A 16,329-nucleotide genomic window follows, 5' to 3' on the forward strand; every position below is an offset into this window, starting at 1 on the left:
AAACAATGCTATAAATAACTTGTCAAACATTAGATCATTTGCTTCTAAACAAACAGAGAAAGTTTGGATGAAAAGCACACTGTTTTGGATGAAAGTTTCAATGCTATATGGTGGGGAATATACTACCAAAGTTGTTTGCGAGCACTGGACTTAAGTATTAGATGAGTCAGAGTCCAAAACAGTTCCCATTTTCTCCTGACTGATATTTGGTGCACGATGACCATCCAACCCTTCTAATAGACTTGAGAACTTATCACTCGTATTTTGAATTATGTCTTTTTCCATCTGAAGAGAAGATTTATCATCCGCACCATATACAACACAAACAATTTGCATTCACCATGTCCAGACGACTTCAACTTGATTTCACACATATATAACACTAGGTGCACCCTAAGAATACCCAAGTGAAAATCAACAAGAAGTGACATCTTAGTAATCCAATGTCAGATATCATTACTAAGTCATGAGCCATATATACTCATTGTTTAGTAGGATTTATCACATATCTACTTAATAGTTGCTACATAAATATATGCAATATACAAGCACAACCAAAGAGTTGTTGACTTGTTTATCATTTATCTTTAATATCATAACAAATTAGGAATGACAGTGCTGATATTATTATAAAGAACTAGATCAAACTCTAGAACAATAACTAATGAACAAAATGGAATCAAGCAAATACAAACTAAACAAAAAACTAACCTCTGTGCATGGTTCTATTCTACTATACTAAGCATTCAGGTATGTGCATTTTTCTTCAGGGGCAAAAAGAAGACCTTTGTGGAAAATGGAAACAGAGAGGATGAAGAAAGGGTTTGAACTTTGATACAGATTGGCATAACCTAGATACAGTCATACTGATTGGCAACCAATCATATACTTTATACTCATCTGGTTTTTGCTGGGGTTGCTAAAGACAAATTGAAGGGTTTGGGTTTTTTTGTTAAGTTTTCTTTTATTTTATTATTTAATTTTGTTTTAATTTAGGCCCTTAGATCTCGAGATGGAGTGGGTGAGATTGGGAGTGGACGTATCCCTCCCCTATATATATATAGTAATTCTCTAAAAAAATAGCTACTTAAGTTAACGTAAAATAAGTACGTAAGTAACACTTCACCTATAAAATGAATTCAAAACTAATTTTTTGTGGTTGTGAAACACTCACCATAAAGATCATCCCCACAAAATTTCAACTCATTTGGAAACCTCTAACATATATAAAAATTGTTAACATTTTTAAAAAGAAATCTAACAGTCTAGAAATGTTAAGTTTTTGTAATCGTTTTTTGCCAACATTAGAGGTTTCTAAATGAGCTGAAATTTTGTAGAGATGATTTTAATATTGAGTATATCATATCCATAAAAAAAATAGATTTGAATTCATTTTGTAGGCGAAGTTTTACTTACGTATTTATTTTAAAGTTAACTTAAATAACTACTTTTTAGAGAAAGACTATATATATATAGTTTTGCTCTAGTCAGGACTTTCCGGATAAAAAAACTTTCGGACCAAACAAATTCACGTGACTTTTTTTCTCTCTCCTTTCTCTCCACTTTTTTCTCCAACCCCACCCTTTCTCTCTCTCCTCTCTCCACTTTATTAATTTTTTTTGACCCCACACACTATCTTTCTCTCTCCACTTTATCAAACAATTTTTTCTCTCATGCCTCCCTCCTCTCTATCTCTTAATTTCTTGTTCCACTCTTCTGACATAAGTTTGTTCCACTGTTTCTGACATAAGGACATATTGGACGCGTCTCACTCAAAGGGAATCAAGTACCATACTAATATGTGAAACGATAGCCAATACCAAACTCCAAGCATCTTATCTCATTTGGCTTCGTGCGAGATAACCACACCCATAATAGCCGAGATATTTTTGTTGGGGCTATGCTTAACCTGGACGCTAGGTACCAAGGACGACCTGGGAAAAACACAAGACCTTTAACAAGTTTATGCACTCTGATGAGACCACTTAGCTACTTGGTCTATTGCCCCAACTCCTTTAAAGCCTTGGTAAATTTGAACATACTTCAAACAGACACACACACACACACCAACAACTGATACGGGTGAAGTTAATCTATTAAAAGTTTTATTATTGTTTTTTGTGTGATCTAGTGAAAGTTAGTGATTTTTTTGTTTGTGCAATCAACAGCAACAACAGGCTTCTTGAAACAATAAAGCCCTCTTTCCCCGCAACAGAGTCTGTAAAAGTTATCCCTATTTAGTGATCACAGTTTGTGCTCTGTAGTAAGTATACCCTGAAATTGCCAAATTTCTCCAGAACTGTGTCATATAATCATATCGCCATATCCGAGTTATAGGCCATAACTCCCATAAGTCAGGCATATCACAATCCTAGTGTCTAAGATCTAACTCAATCCAGCATTACCCGTGAAATAAATTAAAGCTCCTGAACAAGTATCATTCTACCCACTCAGAAAAATAAAAATAAAAATAAAAATAAAAATAAATAAATAAATAAATAATAATAATAATAATGATAATAATGATAATAAAAATCCAAGAATAAAGAAAATACACTGTTTGACATCACCACAATTTAGTAGTTTACACACAAAAATCCAGCAAAAACCTATTTCAGAAATCAAGTCTCGTTTGGTCCAGACCATATGATATCACATTAGGATTCATAGAACATCAATAAAAATCACATTATGGTAAAAGTGCCTCTTTTCATAGAACATCAATGAAAATAACGTTATGGTACAAGTGCCTGGCTCGTGGTACCCATCCTTCCATTCGTTGGTATTTAGTTTAGTTTGATACGATGATCTTAATGGTCAGTAGATCATATGCACAAAAAATTAGGTTTTAATTCATTTTGTAAGTGAAGTTGTGGGTTATTTTAGATTTGGTATTTAGTTTAGTTTGATACCTATTTTAAGGTCCTTTCAGGAGTCGGGCTATATATATATACCTACCTATTAGCCTTCCTAAATGTATGTACCACTGTACTGGTACCCCTACGAACGACCATTATTGGGTACCACTATAAGAGCCGCCCACTAATGAGGCAGGCTTGCTTGCCCGCTACTGTGGCAGTCCCGCTTGTCTACTAATGTGGCATTTGGGCATGCCCTCCATTGGAGCAATGACACTGCCCACTAATATGACACCCAAGTTATATATAGCAGGTCTGGAGATATGTCAAGGGATTTTTTCCATATGAAGCTTTTGGAAAGATTTCATACAAAGAGGGAAATATCTCGTCAAATAAGGAAAGGGTATTTTTAGCAATAAGATTCCTATAAATACCCAACAATCATTTCAAACAAAGAACTACGTGCATTTTTTGAGACTTGATTCCAGAGAACAATTTGGATACGTAGGCAGCCATTGGTGGTACAGTCTCTTTCACTCTCTATCAACCTCTCCAACAAGATCATTGGTGTGTTTGTGTGAGTCATCACCCAAACATAATTGGCGCCGTCCGTGGTCCTTATTGATGGGCCCTCTTCCACGTTCCTTCTTCCAAGCACCATTAATGGCAAAAACTACAAGGTCTCAGGCGAACAAGAATGCAAGAACACAACAACAACAACAAGACAAAAATCCGGAAATACTAATCAATCAGGAGGTGATAGAACAACCGGCTGCAATAGATCTGCAAGATCAGCCTTTTCAACTCCAAGTGCCACGACAACCCAGATCTAGACGTCCGACATCTCAGGCTCCAATAACTCACCTTCAAGATCTAGACGTTACAAATGCAAACGAAGTAGATCCGGAAAACATGGAGATAGGAGATGAAGACATGCCGTTAGAAGTACTGCGTCAGAGGTTCAGAAGAGAGAAGGAGCATAACAACTACTTGCAGAAGCAACTGGACAAAGGGAAGCAAGTACAAAGGGATGACGCTGATGCTGCATCTTCCACACCGGCAAGAGCTCCCAGATCCGGTGAAAATCGGAGTGTATCCAACTGACTACAATTTAATTACGGTACATCCCGTCCATTGGAAACTGTCCCTGAGCATCGTCACCCAAGGTCAAGCAGACATTCATCCCATTCAAGAAGACGATCCAGATCTCGAAATACCAACAACACTAGGCGTATAAGTGGTCATAACATGACAAGATCATTGAATGTTGATCATAGCGTATCAGAAAGGTGGACAACATCCACCATAAGACAAAATGTTGGACGCCAAGATCAGGACCTCAGAGACGAATTGCAACATGACCTTAGACATGGCTTGAATACAGCAAACCGATACAGACAGGTTAACGACGGTCAGCCCAGAATATGGCCACACCAAAGAAATGGGTCCCGGTTAAACATGCCTAGCCCGTTTTATCGGCACAGGTCTCGCAGCCCAAGGAACCAGCCAAATATAGAAGCAAGCAACAACTGGGGGCGACAACACCGTGAGATGCAATGTAGTAAAGTTACTCCTCAAGTCGTAAATCTAGAAGCCACAGGTGCACCATTCACGGAACAACAAATCAAAGATATCATCAAGAAAACAATGATCAATGTGGGTGTCACTGAAGCACGATGGAAAGACCTTGCAGTGAATGACGATGTTGTCGGGAGATTTTCCCTAAAGATACAAAATGCAGAGCATCAGAAATGATTCAAACAACCAGACCTTCCTACGTTCAACGAAGCAAGAGGAGACCTGAACGATCATGTTATGGAGTTTAAAAGCAGGCTAATTCTATGGCACAAAGATGACCCCTTCCTGTGCAAACTTTTTCCGTCTACGTTAAAAGGAGAAGCTCTACATTGGCTTTCCAGCTTGCAAGCTCAATCTATCTCGTCATTTCAGGAATTAGCAAACCAGTTCACAGATCGGTTTAAGCATAATTGGACACGTCCTAAGGATGTCAACATCTTGCTCAACACCAAGCAGCAAAAGAATGAAGCATTGGCAAAGTTCGTAATTCGTTTTCGCCAAGTGCAAGCAAAGGTCACCGATGTCCCTGACGTAATGATCATTCATGCATTCAAGGAAGAAGTCCATTTCGATAAAAATGGAATTTACAACTCCCTTGTACGGGACCCCCCACAATCAAAATCCGATTTGTTTGCATGAACGCAGCAGTTCATTAACGTGGAGGAAGATGTTAGATCAAAAGCCTCAAGAGACAAAGACTTTCGGAGTAAAGACTCAAACAAAGGTAAAGGCAAACAAAAGCAAAACATATCGGAAGGACCACAACACAAGTCAGAATACAACAAGGTTAACACAGCTCGTGAGGAAATGAAGCTCACTCCATTAAATGCCAAGTACAATGTGATATATGAAAAGATCAAGGGACGCAACTTACTTTTTCCACCACTACCCTTGCCTGAAAACACTAAGTCTACACATGACAAAAATCTTTGGTGTCACTTTCACAATGATTTCGGCCATGAAACAAGAGAGTGCAGATCCCTCAAGGGAAAAATACAGAGGCTAGTCGACAAGGGACAATTAGACGAGTTTGTGCTTTCAAAAACGGTGAAGCAAAATGTAGCAATGACTAGCCACAATGTCATACTAGCTGGTCATGCCAAAATCAATGATGTTTCACGAACAAGGCAAAAGTGTGAACAATGAGCAAAGTTTGGTTTCTTACGGGAATTTTATCACGTCAATAACATTGATTTTGTTGAAGGAATTCGTTCAGAAACCACAGAGCCTGGTCCCCTATGTTTTATTGATAGAGATCTAATTGGCGTCCATCATCTTCATTATGATGCTGTCGTCATCTCAGCTTTCGTTGGATTATGGCGAAGTTGATTGCATCATGATAGATCTTTGGAAGCTCATCGGCGTCATTTTTGCAGATTGCTACAAGAACATGCAGCTGTCAGAAAATTTAATCACTACAGAAAGTACTCCAATCATTGGGTTTGACGGAACCGCAACAACTCCAGTAGGAAGAGTCTCTCTACCAGTCATGCTCATGGACAAGTCTATTGACATTGAATTCCTCCTGATGAATTGCAAGTCCCCTTACAATGCAATCCTAGGAAGAGACTGGCTCCACAAAGATGGGCGCGATAGTCTCTACCTTTCACCCGGGCAATCAAATTCCCATCTCTCCGACAAAATTTGTAAGGTCTTGGTGACGGATGGCTTCCCAAATCGTCATGAAAAAGTCTTGGATGAATATCGTCAGTCGGATATGCGGGGAAATACAATTCTCAGTAATTCGCTAGCAGTGTCTAAATCAGAGTCAGCCACGCACAGTATTTATACTGCTAGTTCACAAAATGAAGGACCGCCGACTATCGACCGCCTCTTAGAAGTTCAAATTGGGAATTTAGGCGGACAAACAACTTTCATATCGGCAAAACTGATGGAAAATGAACAAAAAGAAATGGTAGCACTCCTCAGAAAAAACAAAAAGATCTTTGCTTGGTCAGTCGAGCAGATGCTAGGGATTTGCCCAGAAGTTGCATGCCACACACTTGACATGGATCCTACCATCAAGCCAGTTCGGCAGAAGCCTAGGCGCATGGCCCCGGATAGAAAACTCAAAGTCAGAGAGGAAATTGATCGGTTACTCTCAACTCAGTTCATACGACCAGTTTCATATCTGCAATGGTTGTCTAACGTGGTTGCAGTGCCCAAGAAAGATGGTAAAATGAGAGTGTGCATTGATTTCACGAACCTTAACAAAGCTTGCCCGATTCATCCCTACCCTCTTCCACGAATATCAGAATTGGTAGATGCCACGTCTGGCTACCCACGCTTATCATTTATGGATGCGTATTCGGGATACCACCAGATCCCACTAGCTGTTAAAGACCAAGAAGCAATTGCATTCATCACTGACCAAGGGATTTTTTGTTACCAAGTTATGCCTTTCGGTTTAAAAAATGCAGGGGCTACGTACCAAAGGATGATCAACACCATATTCGGAGATATGTTGGGCAAGACAATGGAGACTTACATTGATGACATGGTTGTAAAATCCAAGCACAGTGGCGATCACATCTCTGACTTACAATCAGTTTTTGACAGAATTGACGAATTCAACATGCGGCTAAATCCTTTGAAATGTGCTTTCGGACTGATATCAGGAAAATTTCTAGGGTATTTGATGACTCGTCGAGGCATTGAAGCTAACCCAGAACAGATCCGATCCATTCAATCCATGCCCTCTCCAAAACCAAAAAAGGAGATTCAACAAACTCACGTATTTAGCAAAGACTAAATCGTTTCATCTCTAAATACTTTCGGACCGGTGTCATCCTTTTCTTTCAGACGTTAAAAGACTCAGCAAAGTGGAATGATGATTGTGAAAATGCCTTTCAATCAATTAAGAACTACCTTGTCGCACCACCAATCTTGGCCAGCCCAGCTACAGGGCAACCTGTTGGAGCTTACTTGGCCGCTACAGATACTGCAGTAAGTGCAGTCCTGTTCATCGATGGAGAAGACGGTCGTCCAATCTTCTTCATTAGTAAAACACTAACGGGGGTGGAAAGCAGATATTCAAGAATTGAAAAAATTGCTATAGCCTTGGTTCATGCTGCCAGACGCCTCAAACCATATTTCCAAGGAAAACTGATCAAAGTATACACGGAATATCCTCTACGCAAAGTTTTCCGAAGTGCCCAGGAATCAAGTAGACTCGCGGAATGGGACATCTACTTAAGTGCTTATAGCATCCATTTTGAACCTCGCATTTCAGAAAAGGGTCATGCACTTGCATCCCTAATGGCAGATTTCTCTATCGACGATTTTGTCCCCGAAGTCAACCAAGACAGCAGTATCTATAGCAAAACGGCTATAGTTGGGGGCGAGGAAGCCCTACCAAAGCATACGGACCCTTCATCCGATTTATGGATTGTTTACACAGATGGCTCACACAACAAATCCGGCTCTGGATTAGGATGTGTTTTTATCAAGCCAAATAAATCAACCATTGAGCGCTCAGTTCGTTTTGGGTTCAAGGCCTCCAATAATGTAGCAGAATATGAAGCTGTCATGTATGCAATGCGCACAGCTTTGGACTTAGGAGTTTGAAAATTACAAATTTTCACTGACTCACGGTTGGTGGCAGGGCAATTCTCCAGCACTTTTGAAGCCCGAGACGATAAAATGGCAAAGATACCTAGACTTAATTTACGACTTGCTCACCAGTTTGAAACCATCCAGTTATACAAAGGCCTAGGAATGATGTTCGACATGCGCATTTTAGCATATCTATCCGCAGCAGTAGACATTGATGGACCAAGACAAGTTAACGTTGATTTCCAAAGAAGACCCGAGCATTGACTTGTCTTTAGAACAACTCGCAGACATCTACATCAACGCATGTTGCTTTTTCTATATGGATAGGGAACATCTACCATCGGACATTAATGTTGTCAATACGAGGAAAAGGAAGTATGGTATTCCCTTACAAGACAAGCCCAGTGAAGACGTTTCCCAGAAAGATAGAAACAGGACTCTTCAAGAAAATGATGCAGACTCCTGCCCTATACCTGAAAGTAACGATCAAGGTGACGCATTTAAATTGCGTAAAGAGCCCGACAACTTCATTTACCCAAATGTCGTGGCAGACATCGACGATTGGCGCACACCGGTCATTGCATTTCTACACAATGGCATAGTCCCTTCAGAACCCAAGATCGCAGATAACGTCAAAAGAGATGCATGAAAGTTTATACTCGTATCTTCATCCACAGGAACTCTGCAATTGTGCGGAAAGGTAATTCATTGTCTCCTATCTTTGGTGTCTCACAACACAGAAGGAGCAGCCATGCTACAAGAAATCCATGCGATATCGGAAATCATTCTTGAATGGTCGAAATTTGGCTCATAAGGCAATGACGCAAGGATATTGGTGGCCTCATATGCAATTGGATGCGAAAAACATTTCCCAGACATGTATTCCTTGTCAGAAACACTATCATTTGGGTACTCTTCCAGCCACTGAGCTACACCCGATTTTCTCACCATGGCCATTTGCAAAATGGGGTTTAGACATCATTGGGCCCCTACCTAGAGCTCCAGGGAATGTTCGCTTTCTCCTCATAGCTACATATTACTTTACCAAGTGGGCAGAAGTACAACCTTTGGTGCACATACAAGCTTCGGACGTCAAACGGTTCCTATGGAAGGATATAATTTGCCGATTTGGTATCCCCGCTAAGTTAATATCAGACAATGGAAAGCAATTTGATGCAGAAGAAATACACAGGCTTTGTGTTAGTCTCCATATTCAGCACAATTTTTCTGCACCCTATCACCCCCAAGGAAATGGGCAGGCCGAAGCGACAAATAAATCCATCTTAGCAATCCTCAAACGTCGACTCGAACAGGCTAAAGGCAAGTGGACAAGGGAGTTACCAGCCGTTCTATGGGCGTATAAAACAACTCCAAAGCGCTCAATAGGAATGTCACCATTTAACCTGGCGTATGGAGCAGAAGCGGTATTACCTATGGAAATTTTATCGACGGGGCGACCACCGCGCCTTTAAATGATGGCCATAATGACGAATTAGTAGCTCATTCAAAGGACAATTTAGATGAAGTGCGCGAGGAAAGTATTGCTCGTCTCCTCCATTACCAAGCCGCAATGAAGAAGCAATATGACAAGAAGCTTCGCTTGAAAGTTTTTCATCCAGGTGACTGGTCTTGTGTAGACAACCAAAGATCATCGATGCAGGGAAGCTAGGCGAAAACTGGGAAGAACCTCTTATCATTGACCGTACTGCCTCTAAGGGCGCATATTTCCTTCGCACAATTTCGGGAACCCCTCTCCCGAAACCATGGAATGCGCTCCTTCTTAGGCGTTTTTATCGTTAAATTGGTTTCCCATTAGTACAAATGGGTAGCTTGAGTGACAGCTCCTTAATGCATGTCAATGAGACAAACTAGCTATGTTGTTTCAAATTTCAAATCATCAATAAAATTCCATTATTCCATAGTTGACTTCTTTACTTCCATTCAGCAAGGCACGCATAGTGTATATAAATTCCTCAAAAGCAATGTACAGCAAAGCACTCTAGTTCAGTCACCACCACCTTAGTTTAGGTGAGGTTGGTATTTAACCTACACAAATTCAAAGTCGTGGAGTTTGCATTTGCAAAACCTTACTCCACGCATCAAAAAGTCGTGGAGTTTGTGTTTGCGAAACCTTACTCCACGCATCAAAAAGTCGTGGAGTTTGCGTTTGCAAAATCTTACTCCACGCATCAAAAAGTCGTGGAGTTTGCGTTTGCAAAACCTTACTCCACGCATCAAAAAGTCGTGGAGTTTGTGTTTGCAAAACCACTCCACGCATCACAAAGTCGTGGAGTTTGCGTCTGCAACACCTTACTCCACGCATCAAGAAGTCACGGGGCTTGCATATGCAATATCTTCACCCACGCACCAGAAAATCGTGGGGTTAGCATTTACAATACCTTACCCCACTCATCACAAATCACATAGCAATCAAGCGGGAATGACTATATAAATGCAAACTGGTTTATCGTGTCTATCAACAAAATGAAATTTCTGTTTCCCAAATTTTACATTATCACCTAGGTGTTCTTCATTATAAAAGAGGTTGTGCACGCATTGACACTTAATTCAAAGCATTCCAAATCCAATAAACAAACAAGCCATACTGGCTAGCAAATTAAAGAAGCTACATGCTGCAACCTCAAATCGCATTCATCTGAGCAGCCTTAGGTAGTCAAACACCAGGAGTGGCCTAAATTTCCTTTTTCCTATTGTCTTTTCAAAAAAGATGATTTGATTCAAGCTACTTTCTTACTAGTTATCAAAAAAGATGATTTGATAATTACCCAAATCACGTTAAACAGAACTTTCTTACTAGTATCTTGTGAGATTCTGAATGTGTATATGTGGGTTTTCCAAACTTACAAAGTACAATTTCTTCCGCTTTGTTTTTTCTCTAAATTACAAGTTTCAGTTTCCTACCGACTCTCCCTTACCATGGGTGTATTCCCTACTCTACTCTCTAAAATTGAAATTCAAATGATCAAAGAAAATTGTCCCCCGCTCTACTTTCCAAAATCCCCTTGCCAATACCAAGTTGCAATTATCTAGAACAGAGCACAAATAAATAGAAGTCAGTTTCATCCAATACTACCAAAGGCCAAAAGGGACAATGAGTTGATTCATGACAACAATTCATTTTGCATTATAGAGAACTTACTATGGCCCAATGACGGACTTCAACAAAGCGTTTCCATGTGCCGGTCTCTCCATTGTGTGCGCGACACTCTATCCTTCATGGTTTTTTCAATTGCGTGCTCCATTTCATGTACAAATGTCATAGACTCTGAGAGTCGGTTGAGAAGGTTGACTAGTGCAATCACTTCATTCCTTTGCAACCGTAACTGAAGGGTAAACGTACATGTTAGAAAACCAATCTTCTACTACAAACAGGATTAAAAAAAAAAAAAAAAAAACGGGCATCCTATTATGGTATACTTGTTTCCAGCTACTGAAACTTTTGGAGTTTTTTAACCGTCTCCATAACAAAGTATTCTAGCAGAAACAAAGTAGCTGCAATTAGCTTTAAAATTGGGGTGAAGTAATGATCATTTGCACTCTGAGAAGTGTTATTTCGTCCTCTCCCTAACAAATCTTCGCAGATGGAGGAGCTTCCTACCAAATCTTTTCACACCCAGTACTAACTTTTGATACTCGAGAGAGTGCATGGTTGGGCATATGGCCATCGGTCATTCCTAAATTATACAGTGAGACTTGTATTCGTTCACAAGAAATGCACAGTCATTTGCAACAAGAATACAAAGTTTATGGCGCAACATAAGTATTTTATTCATCTAACATTCCACTTTACATCCAACCAAAAAAGATAAAGAAAAACGAAGTGCAAAAATTTCCAACCTATCTAACCACTATCTAGTAGACGATCGCAAGAACTACGTATGTTACGCCAAATTGCCATTTTTTAAGGCGAAGAATCATAACCATCCCCCAATTCCATAGCACCCTTGCCTACTCCATCTTCAAGCCTAAGGTCTTCTATGGCATCCTCAAAGGCACTTGGAAGCAATATCCCGCAAACCTCTTTCCTCGGGCAGGTCTCGTACAACGAAGTATAATGCTACAAGGCGCCATTCATAACATCTCACACTCGACTTATCACGTCAACGTACTTCTTTGACACAGCCTCAAGCTGAGCTTTCTCAAGCAGCGCCAATGAGAGTTTAAGAGTCAGTTCAGATAGTGTCTTCTTCTCCTCACGCAGCTCTCTCATAGCCTTCTTACATTCCTTATCTTTCCCTTTTATCGCCTGCACCATCTCCTCCTTTTCACACGACAAGGCTGCCACCTTCTCTCGCAAAAGCATCATTTCCATCTGGGCTCTAGCACTCTCAGCCTTCGCTTCCTCTTGCTCTTTCTGTACTAAATCCGCCGTCAGGGGTCCTGGCATTGCATGTTTTTCTTTCTCTAACACCGCCATCAGCTTAGCGAAATTTTCCATGGCCTACAAAAGCAGAGATATATACATATATATACAAGTTGAATACGATTTCAAAAGGCCATGCTAAGTAATATAGAGAGGCAACAGGTATAATGGGATTACCTTTTGCAACGTCTGCATCCCAAGGATACACAATTCTGAAGTTTCCTCTACCTCTTTCGTGTTACTGGATCCTAATTCTGGTAATAAAAGTTGGTCATGCATATACTCCTCGACCATTTCAGCAGAAAAATCAATGTCGGCATGAGGCCTTAACGCCTCTATCACCTCGTCATCAAGAAAAACTGCCGAGACAAGTGCTGATGGTTCAACTGAGGTAATATCTCCAACAGGTATGGACACACTCGTCGTTTAACGAAAAATTCTTTCGTCCATAGCACCATTGGGGGCAGCTGCCTTTTGCTCTATCTCCATAGACTGAGGTTGTCCCCGGATAATTTCAGAGTCTTTTTCAATTACAAGCATATTACTCCCTGTACCTTCATTATTCAAAGGAACAAGAGGCAGCCAACGCCCATCATCTGGAGTACCTTCAGCCCAGGTAATTTCCTTCACACCAACCTCCACACTCTCATTAGCAACTACAGTTTCTGGTCGGCGAGTCCCGTTAAAGTCTTTGTCCGCTTTGCGCTTACTCCGCCTCTCCATTGAAGTGGTAGATTTGGGGAATATTTCAAGAGCTTTCAATCCTTCGCTTTATCTAGTATTTTTCTCTTCTGCGTTTTCAAGCGAGCTTCTAAAATGGGAGACGCAGTTACAAGGGACCTCTGCTCATTGTCACGCTGCTCATCACCAGCTTGTCGAGCTTCTAACATGGTTACTTGTTGTCGGGGAGCCTGTCGTCGCGACCCATATGGACACTTGAGAACATCAAGGGCATGTCCACAGCGTTTTTCTTCACTGTAATGGCAGCTACGAACCACTTCATTAGGCCATGACAAGTCCCAGATGTTCTCGTCCCTGTCCATGCTAAAGTAAAATCTGAGATGCTCCAAAGCTTGGCTGCTCACGTCAAAGTCCGTGGTACTTGGCCGATCACCTAAAACAAAACGTCAAGAACTGAATATATAGATAATTCACAAGATAGTGATTATGCAGGCGCACCCTTCGTGCTCCATACCTATAATCCTATTCGGGACACGGGTTGCATAAGGGTTCCAATTTCCACGTACTAAGAAATAGTACTTATCCCAGTTTCGGTACCCCTTCGGTAATCCTTTAAACTTCATCTTTGGATACGCCCATTCCACATGAAACATCAAGGACCCATCTTCTTCTGTATAGCGTTGAGGCCGTACCAAGAGCAGTAATTCATCCGCCTCGGCGGACACCATGCTACCGGCCAAAGTCGTGCCCTCGCGAAGACCAACCATAACGACATAGACACTTGAATCGGGTGGAATCGCCACCACAGATAGAACTCGAGACACCTCCTTGTCAAGAGGTATTATCAACCCATACTCCAGCTGTGCAAAAGTCACCACTAATTCCCCCTCCTTCACCGGGTGTCCTTTGTCATATTCCGAAAGCTACTCAATGCCGAAGTTCTTCAAGCGGAACATGCTTGTGAGTTCATCAGAGGTTGTACTACGAGCAATTTTGTTAGTTGGCAAGGCGGTACGCTCTATCCATCTGCGTTGCAACGTCTCGCCAGCGAAACTCGTCATTGTCCACCGCGTATTGCCACCAACTTTAGCCTTCATCTCACCACCGTTTTCTTTCCCATTCACCATATCGCCCTGAGATATATGAAACCTTAAATACTTGGAACGGGTAGCACTTAATATTCAGAGAGTACAAAATAACATTACCTTCTTATAGGCAGGTAACCACGATTCGATTTCCCAATTCAAAGGTCGGTAGATTCTTTTTTCTATTTTCATGAATATCTCTTTCTGTATCAAAAGGCCAAAGCTTGTAAGTACCCACATCTCAACTCTATGTTTGCAAACCCCAACCGATCCTTGTCACACCTTCTTTTTCCGGTCACAATTGTTTTAGATTCATTCCTTCTTAGTTAAACAAACACTTATCAAACTTATTAGTGTGAGGCGCATGTTCCCTAATTTGATTTGCCGTCATCTTTATTTCCATGGGTCCAATTAGCAATCATATGCCATCATTTACTAAATTACCCTTACTAATGTAATTAATTGTACATTGTCAAAGTCACTGAGTTTACTGGATCCGAGTTACCCGCTAGGTCAGTCGATCTCACGATTACAAAGCATTCTAAGTTAAGTTAACCTTAACTAAGTTATTTGCATGGCATCGCAGAAATTTCGATCACACTGTTTCATTCTTTTATAGTAATATGATGTCTATTATTCTAAGGGGGCGGTGTATGTACCACTGTACTGGTACCCCTACGAACGACCATCATTGGGTACCACTATAAGAGCCGCCCACTAATGAGGCGGGCTTGCTTACCCGCTACTGTGGCAGTCCCGTTTGTCTACTAATGTGGCATTCGAGCATGCCCTCCATTGGAGCAATGACACTGCCCACTAATATGACACCCAAGTTATATATAGCAGGTCCAGAGATATGTCAAGGGATTTTTTCCATATGAAGCTTTTGGAAATATTTCATACAAAAAGGGAAATATCTCGTCAAATAAGGAAAGGGTATTTTTAGCAATAAGATTCCTATAAATACCTAACAATCATTTCAAACAAAGAACTACGTGCATTTTTTGAGACTTGATTCCAAAGAACAATTTGGATACGTAGGTAGCCCTTGGTGGTACAGTCTCTTTCACTCTCTATCAACCTCTCCAACAAGATCATTGGTGTGTTTGTGTGAGTCATCACCCAAACACTAAAAACATGAAGAAATTTCAAGGGGTAGAAAAAAGGTATAAAGAATAAAAGAGTTTATGTTATCTATATATATTGTTAACTCTTATACAAACAAGAATTATGAAAAGAAAGAAAGAAGAGGGCATAATCATAAAAAGAGTATATACTAATTTGCACGATGGCTCTCATATAGGAAACATGATTGGGAACTCAAGGATCATTTTGCATATCAAAATTTGATTTTTAAAGATCCCGCACTTTAGTTACCCTAGCAAACTAGACGCGTAAAGCAAGCTTCGTTCCCAGCTTAAAGTGCTATTTGGAATAGTCTCACGGACATTGTTCTCAACCTGCACTGAGTTGTAGCGATCCTGACAGGACCAGGGACCTCCTCCTCCTCCTCCGCCTCCTCTGTTCATACTGCTACCATTGTTGTTATCACTAGTGTTATAACTGTTATTATTAACATCGTATGAAGGATGTGGCATCGACTCATTTTGCATAGTTCCGGTTCCGTCATTTCCTATCCCAGGTACTCTTCCTGTGGAATAGCATTGGCTATTATACTGATGGGCGTTTGACGAGTACTGCTGACTTTCAAGGGATTCGATTTGATTTGGATTTAGTCGTGAAAGGTGATTTGGCAACGAATACAATGCACTTTGATTATGAAGCTGGTCGATATCCATACAGAATTGTATGGAGGGTGCTGGTTGAGCTTGTATTCCGTTGTTGGAAATGGGCTTGCATACTACATCGTTTAGTATCTCTTGGGTGGAAGGTGGATGCTGCTGCTGTGGTTCTAGGTGAAACTCACCCATGGTGTAACCGCCTTCATGGCCACCATCACCGTGGTAAATTTGGTAATTATAGTCTGCTGCAGACGTTGGTGCTATCATCCTAATGCGACTCTTGATCACCTCAGGCTTATTTAGCGATCCCACTGTTTTTGTTGTTGTTGAACAAGTACTAGAATGATTGCTTGACTGCTGATTCGCCCTGGGTGCCATTGCAGTTGCACCTCGACCTTGTTCAAGTGGGTGCATATCTAACTCTGATGGGTTCGTCATAACAGTAC

This window comes from Coptis chinensis, chromosome 3 (assembly GCF_015680905.1).
Source record: "Coptis chinensis isolate HL-2020 chromosome 3, ASM1568090v1, whole genome shotgun sequence".
Classification (NCBI taxonomy): domain Eukaryota; kingdom Viridiplantae; phylum Streptophyta; class Magnoliopsida; order Ranunculales; family Ranunculaceae; genus Coptis; species Coptis chinensis.